The sequence below is a fragment of the Bidens hawaiensis genome, unplaced genomic scaffold (genome assembly GCF_021521415.1).
Source record: "Bidens hawaiensis isolate Kalapana, Puna unplaced genomic scaffold, B.hawaiensis_p1.1 tig00000636_1, whole genome shotgun sequence".
NCBI classification, from domain to species: domain Eukaryota; kingdom Viridiplantae; phylum Streptophyta; class Magnoliopsida; order Asterales; family Asteraceae; genus Bidens; species Bidens hawaiensis.
Window position 1 is genome coordinate 920,920 of NW_027491038.1, and position 9,275 is coordinate 930,194.

The window sequence follows — 9,275 nt, forward strand, 5'->3', positions numbered from 1 at the left end:
GATAAAGAAGGAGGAAAGGTAGGAATCGTTTCCAAGATCAAAGCCAGTTATTGCATAGGTAAAGGATGCCTCGCATTCATAGCCTATGTAACCAAAGAACCCGAACCAAAGAAGATGGAGGAAGTGCCAATCGTGTCCGAATTTCAAGATGTATTTCCTAATGAGTTACCATGAGCCCCGCTTGATCGAGAAGTAGAATTTAAGATCGACCTCATGCCAGGAACATCACCAATTGCCAAATCACCTTATCGTCTAGCACCAACGGAAATGAAAGAACTAAAGAAACAGTTAGATGAACTTTTGGAGAAAGGATTTATACGACCGAGTTCTTCACCGTGGGGAGCCCCAATTTTGTTCGTAAAGAAGAAAGACGTATCGATGAGGATGTGTATAGATTATCGAGAACTGAACAAGGTCACGATTAAGAACAAGTATCCATTACCAAGAATCGACGACTTGTTCGATCAGCTTCAAGGAGCAAGTTGTTTTTCCAAGATTGACCTAAGATCGAGTTATCATCAATTGAAGGTACAAGAAGAAGATATACCAAAAACGGCCTTTAGAACCCGATACGGACATTATGAGTTCACCGTGATGCCTTTTGGACTCACTAATGCACCGGCAGCTTTTATGGACATGATGAATCGGATTTGCAAGCCATATTTGGACAAGTTTGTTATTGTTTTCATCGATGACATCCTTGTTTATTCAAAATCCAAAGACGATCATCAAGTTCATCTTAAGATCATACTTGAAACCCTAAGGAACGAGAAATTATACGCCAAATTCTCGAAATGTGAATTTTGGTTGTCCGAAGTACAATTTCTTGGTCATGTTATAAAAGAGAAGGGTATTCAAGTAGACCCAGCAAAGATTGAGGCTATAACTAAATGGGAGAAACCCAAGACACCGACTCAAGTCCGAAGTTTTCTAGGCTTAGCCGGATACTATAGAAGATTCATTCAAGATTTCTTTCGAATAGCTGTCCCATTAACTTTACTTACAAGAAAAGCAATTAAGTTTAAATGGGGACCGAAGCAAGAGAAAACATTTGAAACACTAAAAAAAAAGTTAACTAATGCACCGATTTTGGCTTTGCCAGAAGGGCTAGAAAACTTTATCATTTACTGTGATGCATCGCACACGGGAATGGGAAGTGTTTTGATGCAAGGAAAGAAAGTGATTGCTTATGCTTCGAGACAAATGAAAACTCATGAAAAGAACTACACCACGCATGATCTTGAATTAGGCGCTATAATCTTTGCGTTGAAGTTATGGCGACATTACTTGTATGGTGTAAGATTCACAATATACACTGAATACAAAAGTCTGAAGCACATATTCGATCAAAAGGAATTGAATATGAGACAAAGGATTTGGATGGAAACACTTAATGATTACGACTGTGAGATCGTATATCATGAAGGAAAAGCTAATGTGGTAGCTGACGCCTTAAGTAGAAAAGAACATGAGAAACCAAAGAGAGTTCGAGCTCTTAGATTGGAACTTAAAATCGATCTAACTAGCCAAATCAAAGAAGTTTAGAAGTTGGCACTAGAAGAAGGAAATATTAAAGCTGAAAAAGAGAATGGAACAATTGATCAGTTGATTAAAGGAAGTGATGAAATACTTAGACTCGGTACAAGGATTTGGGTACCGATGATCGGAAGTGAACGTACAATTCAAACGTTGGAAGATATGCTTCGTGCCTGTGTTATCGACTTAGGAGGAAGTTGGGACACTCACTCGCGCTAATGGAATTCTCGTACAACAACAGCTATCATACGAGTATCCAAGCAGCACCATTTGAAGCATTATATGGGCGTAAGTGTAGAACACCTGTATGTTGGTCAGAAACAGGTGATAGTCAGTTGTGAGGACCTGAAATTGTTCAAAGAACCACTGATCAAGTTATACAAATCCGAGAATGATTAAAGGTAGCAAGAGATAGACAAAAGAGCTATGCGGACGTTCGTCGCAAGCCTTTAGAGTTTAAAGAAGGCGATAGAGTTTTATTGAAAGTGTCGCCTTGGAAAGGTGTAGTAAGATTCGGGAAGAAAGGAAAACTGAGTCCAAGATTCGTTGGACCATTCAAGATACTTGAAAGAATTGGACAAGTTGCTTATCGGCTGGAGTTACCCGATGAGATGAAAGGAATTCATGACATATTTCACATATCTAATCTGCGCAAGTGTTTAGCCGACGAAACCCATGCTATGCCATTGAAAGATGTTAAGATCAATGAGAAGCTTAAGTTTGTGGAACAACCTATACAAATAGAAGATAGTATGATCAAGTTTCTCAAACACAAACGACTCAAGCTCGTGAAAGTCAAATGGGATTCAAGACGAGGACCCGAGTATACGTGGGAACTCGAGTCAGAAATGAAGAAAAAGTATCCAAATCTATTCCAATAAATCTCGAGGACGAGATTATTCAAAAGGTGGGGAGGATGTAACACCACGTCCCTAACCCTCTTAATTTAGGCTTAAATATACTAACTTAGAAAGTACAGGGACCATAATTGTAAATTCTGAAAATCTTCTTCCGTCGCGGTACGCGACGGGATAACAATTAAAACCATCGCGTAGCGCGATGGGGTTGGTGAGTCACCAGACATGTGTTAACACCGTGTCGAAACGTGGCGCAATATGACAGGCCACGTGTCACCACCGCATAAGGCGGCGTCGCGATACGTGAGGGGCCACAAGGGACCCATCGCGTATCGCGATGGGGGTCAAATTTCATCTATAAAAGGGGTTGACAGGTTTGAGCTCATTTCATCCCAAACACACCTTTCTTTACACACACATAGCCTTGGAAAACGTGCCCCGTTGCCGTAACAAGCTGACGTGCCATTTTCTCGTAATACGTGCAAGAAATGAAGTTGGAATTAAGCTAGCAATCACATAAACGAGTAGATCAAATCTAGCCTTATCGTGTTATATATCTAAGCATCCGAATTAAGGTAGGAGTTGTGTTTAAGTTATTTGAATTATAGCCTAGACTATCAATCGAGGCTATGGCCTTTAACCTTGATCGTATTTTACAAACATTCATTCACAATCATGTTTTCATAAACGTTACTTCATGATGAAGTAATGTTAAACAAAAGAGATATTTTGATGGGCATGTAGTAACTGGAAAAGGGATATCGTTAGTAGTAAGTTTCTTGCCTAAGGAAAAGTAATTCGCATAAATCCCAATCAACCGAGTGACCCGTTTACTTACGTGGAGAAACTTACCAACGTGATAGAACCTACTAGGCCAAAGCATGCTATATCAAACGTCACATAAAACTAAGTGTTTTCATTCACAATCAAAGATAAACGATTTCAAGGTTAAGCTTACAATCATAGCTTAACATCATTCAAAACATTCATACGAATCCATTTATGTATAGGTTAATATCATTCACAGTCGATCAATCAATCAGTCAAGGTTTACAACACCGACGATACAGGTGAATACGTCAACCTTTTTAATCAGTCAAAACATATTTATACTCAATGAGACGAACGGGTGTTTGTCTTAACGAGTCAATCAATGTCTACATGAGATAATGAAATCTCTAAAACATTAAAATACAAAGTAGAGAATAATATCAACTCAGACCGAATACGCATGTGTCTGGATCCAAACATAACTGTTAAAGCTCAATCAATCAATCAATCAATCAATCAAAGGCAATGAAGCCGCGAGCTTAAACGGTCATGACCAGTTCTCAGTTTAGGGCCGTTTGGCTCGGGGAATACCCTTGTGTGTGTAGGGCATAGGAAAAAACCGGAAGTAGAAATGCTTCCGCTAAGATTGTCAAGAAAACTACATTTGTATTATATTATCATTCAAAATGTTTTATTGAGTCATACGTGTTCACCAGCATATAGCTGACGTATTTTTCCAACCCATTGCAGGTAATGAAGCATAAGTAGCAATAGCAAGGATTGGAGTCTTATGAAGATAGTATCGCGTACAAGATGGCTCCGTTTTGATAAACTAAATCCTTGTAATATGAAACTTATCTTTTGTAAACTAATACTCGGGAATTTAATTCCCGAGTAAATTTTCAGTGTAAATTTAATATTATATTCAAACCTAAAGTCTTCCGCTAAAATCAACCCAATACTCTGATATATTTACAAAACAGGTACCAACTTGTGGTCACACGCCTAGGCTCTAAGTCGGGGTTTGACACAAACCTTATGGTTCAAATTGAAAAATCTGTTTTCCTGACCCATCGCGATACGCGATGGATCAGATGAAGAGACCCATCGCGTATCGCGATGGGTTGTCTGACAACAAGGCACGTGGCATGACACGTGGCACACCATTTGACGCGTGTCTCGACGCGTGGCTACACGTGGCACGTCATCTGCCACTTCTCGACACGTGGCACATCGTCTGCCACGTGGCAGACCTATATGGTGACTGGCGTGACCTACGTCACGATACGCGACGGGCCAAGCAAGGGCCATCGCGTATCGCGATGCCCTTCCTGACTTTACCTATAAATAGCAACTACGGGTTCAATCTCTCCTCACACCAAATCTCACACACCTTTCTCTCACTAACATCTCTCTAAGTCCTAAGTTACCTATTATCAATTCACCTCGAAATACGTGCCTCGATTCCTCGATTATCGTGTCATTTCCTCGTAGTTTGTGCCACATTCCACCAACGTACCAACCAAGAAGGAGATTTCCATTCCCGACATCATGGCGATTAGTCTCATAAAGCATGCCGATGAGTGGTGAAGTATTGATGTTCATCGATTTGCATGCCAAGGGAAGAGTGACGAGAAGAAGAGTTGATCAAGAAGATAAAGAAGGTGAAACGGTGTTGAGGTGCTGCTCGAGTATATAGGGTTTTGTGAAAGCCAAGTGAAGGTAGGCATAATGCCCGAATAAAAATAATAATAAAATATTATAAAAGGCTTAAAACCCTAATTCGAGGTTATATTCGATACCTCGATAAAATAAAAGAAAATATAACAAAGAAAAGAAAATATAGAATTATAAATATATAAATATATACCAATGTGATTATATTATATGTGATTCTTTGTTATGAAAATAGTATTTAAGTAATAATAACTATTCTTAAATAATAAAGAAAAGAAAAAGAATACGTTATTAGAGAAGAAGAAACGTAAGGTTTTTATGAAAATAAACTAAAGGTTTATAATATTACTTTTTAACTAAATGTTTTAAAGTAAAAGAGATTTTGAACTAAATGTTCATCGAGGTAAATATTATAAAATAAGCCTAAAGGTCTTAAGTCGGATTGTATATCCGACTAACAAATGGTTATACTCGTACTATAGGTGCGAGATAGCAATGGGAAAGACCCTCGGATGGTGTTTGAAGCCAATCCAAATTGAAAAGGGTGAATACGCCCCAACTTTACAAACTTGTTTTCAAACGAGTCAACATGTTAAATGAAAAAGGTTTACATGAGACTAAGTGTGTCTAAAACATTTATAAACAAGGGTATAAACACTGGCCTCAGGCTATCGTGTACGTTTGTCTGGATCCTTACATATGTGATGGGCATATCACACTTGGTCACAATTACGTTGCCTGCGGGGAGTATGACATTATGTATACGTATAGGCACTCAACTAGTCGAACGTTGCGGTGTTTGCTGGGGGATCCGAGTGTAGAGACTTGAGTTTATAAATTATGTTGTTTTAACTTGATTATTCCCAAGCCACGATGGGCCAAGACTTTCGTAGTCTCGAGGGGTGATTAAGTAAAGGAAAATATTTTTAGCGTCAGCATATTCACCAACATTCGTTGCTGACGTATTTTCTTACATTTTGCAGGTGATCAAAGTTAGGGCTTGGAGTATCGAAGTGCTCAAGATATCCGATGGCTCGGATCTTTTTGTTTAACTTATTATAAAATGAATGGCGGTTTGTAAACTAAAACAAGTAATACCTTAACATTAAACGGGAAACTTTTAAATCATGTCTTTTGTGAATGTAAATAGTATATTTAAATCCACATGTTTTCAAGACTTCCACTATTAAACCGTAACTCTGATTTATTTACAATTGTGGTACCAACATATGTGTCATACGCCTAGGCCGTGGTTTGGGGTATGACAGTTTTAGTACCAAGAGTCTTGACGGTGTTTCCTTTAGTATCAAATGACCAACTAATCATCTCCATCCCATACTTTAAATGTATTGTTCAGACTTATAATAATTTTTTTTCTTTTTCACAAAAGTCGAACTCCACTAGGTATATAGAAAATAAAACTAGTCGAGTTGAACTCTACTGTTATTGTCCCTAAAGTTTAAAATATAAGAGCATTCTCATCCAACACCTCATATTATGTGAGGGGGTTTTCTTATAATTTAGAGGGTGATTTAGGGTGTTGTCAGTGAAAAGTTTTTATATTTTAAAAAACATAGTGATTTTTCTGTATTTTTTAAAAGTTATTTTTCACCCCCTATAATTTTTTTATATATTTTGATAGTGGTTGTGAGTGAAGGAAAGAGATATGATAATGATAAATGTATAAAAAAATACTATTTAATTGAAAAAGAGAGAGAAAATGTAGTGTGTTTTAGTGTAATTTTGGATTTACAGATAGAGAGTTGAATGGGAATGCTTTAATTAAAAGGGTGTTTAGGAATCCTTATTTTTTACATTCTTATAACTTATTTTGGGTATAAGTTATAAATTACAATATTATAACATATCAACTTATCATCTCACATATAAAACAATTTCAAACACTTTTTTAACTTTTAAAGACTAAAATAAGCAATCCCAATGACATGCTTTGTTAAAAAAAAAAAGAAAAAAGAAAAGACAAACTAAGCAATCCCAAACACCCCTAATTCTCAAGTTTACAAACGTATATTTTAAAATAGGGAAAATTCCCAAAATCTCTTACTAATTGAGAGATATTTCATTTTTGTCCCTGTAAATACAAGTTTCCAGAGATGTCCCTTATAAACACGTCTTTGATGATTTTTTTGGTCTCGACACATCTTTCACGACCTGCTTGGCTACCAAATGCGTCTTTCACGACGTGTTTACCCTCTTAATTGTTTTTTTTGTTTTTTTTAAAATTACATTATTATAATTAACTCGTATTTGTTTCTTCGATACTTTTTAACATATGAAGTTTTATTAAGTTCCAAATATACCGTTAAGACGTGCTTATCTTTATCTACGGCGTAAACTTAACTTAAAAGCGAGCTTGGTCAGATTTTATTAAACATCTATTGAATATTTCGATATCAATCTGACATGGCTAAGTCTTGAGTAAAATTTATGACAACATATAGATATAAAACACGTTTCAGCATCATATCTAAAATTGTATATAACTTGATGGGCTAGGTTCAAATAAGAAGTTTAGATTTTGTTGGAAGGATAAGAAGGGGGTATTTTTGCCCACACAAATTAAATCCCTCAATCTCTTAAAATTGTTCTTCTACAACCCTAACCTTTAGTGTCACACCACCATTATATCGCCACACTGGTGATGGTTCAATGGTGGTCTCAAGGACCGATTCACATAACCATGCATAAATCGGAAACACGTAGTGCTTTTTGGAAGATGTTAGAGGCGAAGCGACGTTCCAGCAGCCGTGGAACGCTTTTTTGGCGACTTGCGCTAGGGTTTCCATCGCAAATCGTATATCCGACGACGACGGTGAGTACTTCGGTAAGCTCAAAACACCATTCTCTTTATCCCCCTCTCCTTGTCGGTGGTGGCGGATGATGGTAGTGGTCGTCGATGGTGGTGATGGCTACCAGAATCGACAACGGCGAATTCTGATTTTTTGGTGGTGTGTGCTTCAATAGTGGCTGCTGCTAATTCGGGGTTTATGACCATGAATGCTACTGTTTCTCAAAGAGAGTGGTTCTGGTTGTGGTGGTGAGCGGTGGTGTAGCGGCGGATATGGTAGGTTGTGGTGGTGAACGATGGTGGCAGTGGTGATAAAATACAATTTGGCATAAACACAATTATATAAACACAATTGATAAAAAAAACAATTTCCATAAAACAAGATTTGTAAAAACACAATGAAGAAAGATATTATGGACGATAATACCTCTAACACCCTTTTGTTTTAATGAATTCCTACCGTTTAATCTTGGCCATCAATTGCATAATTTAGTGACTAAAATTATTTCCTAGCCTTGTTAGAAAAAACTAACTTCTTATTTTAACTCAACCATAACTTGATATATTAAAAGTTATAAGAGAATATCAAATATGGGTAAAATTAGTTATAACAATGTAATATTAAAAAAACAAAAACAAACGAGGCCCAACAAATCGAGAAAGACACGTTAGAGACTAACTTGTCGTGAAAAACGCGTTTGGTAGTCAAACAAGTTGTGAAAGACGCGTTGAGGCCAAACATGTAAAGATGCATTGAGACCAAACATGTCGTCAAATATGTATTTAGAAGAGACATTTACGAAAACTTTTATTTATGGGAATAAAAGTGAATCGTTCTTCACTAATGAGACACTTTAAAAACTTTTCTATTAAAATAAACGGTCTATTAAAACTTTTCAAGCCAAAAGTCGCCCTCGTCACCCAAAATTATAGCCCACTACGTATACTTTAATAATTATTCAATATTAACTGCCCGCGGGCAACGGTCGCATCCTCACATTTGGGGAACAATTCTCAATCATAGTACACCCTTAAAAGTTAAAATAAATATCAACCACAACCACAACCACCACTCATAGTTTTGTCACGGCTTAGGCATAAAGTTAATCACCAACTTTAAGTTTCTCACTTTGCCATTTGCCACCCCTTATGTTTACTTTGTTTTTTTCTTCATTATTCTATACCATAATGATGTTTTATGATGCCTTATATTTTTATTCATCACAATACTTTTATTTCAGTTTATAACTTTAATTTAAATATTTATCACTATGGATGAAACCAAACCAAAGAGTTATCATATGGTTTCATTCTCTGCTGGTAAAGCAAGCAAACTTATGTTTTTCTTTTCTAAAAGATAACCGTATATTTCATATATATAAAAATCCAACAAATTTTAGTTGTTAGGGTCAACAAACCTCCTTGACCTCTAATTTTGTCACTAATCAACACACTAGTGTGCAACAAGTGGAAATAACTAAAATGGCTCTTAACATAATTTTATTACTTTTAATTCCCATAATGCCACTTATCTAACATAAACTGCACTTTACCAAATCTTATTTATAAACAAAAATCTGATAATCTCACGTGAGTTTTCGATAACATGTTATCATGACTAAAAA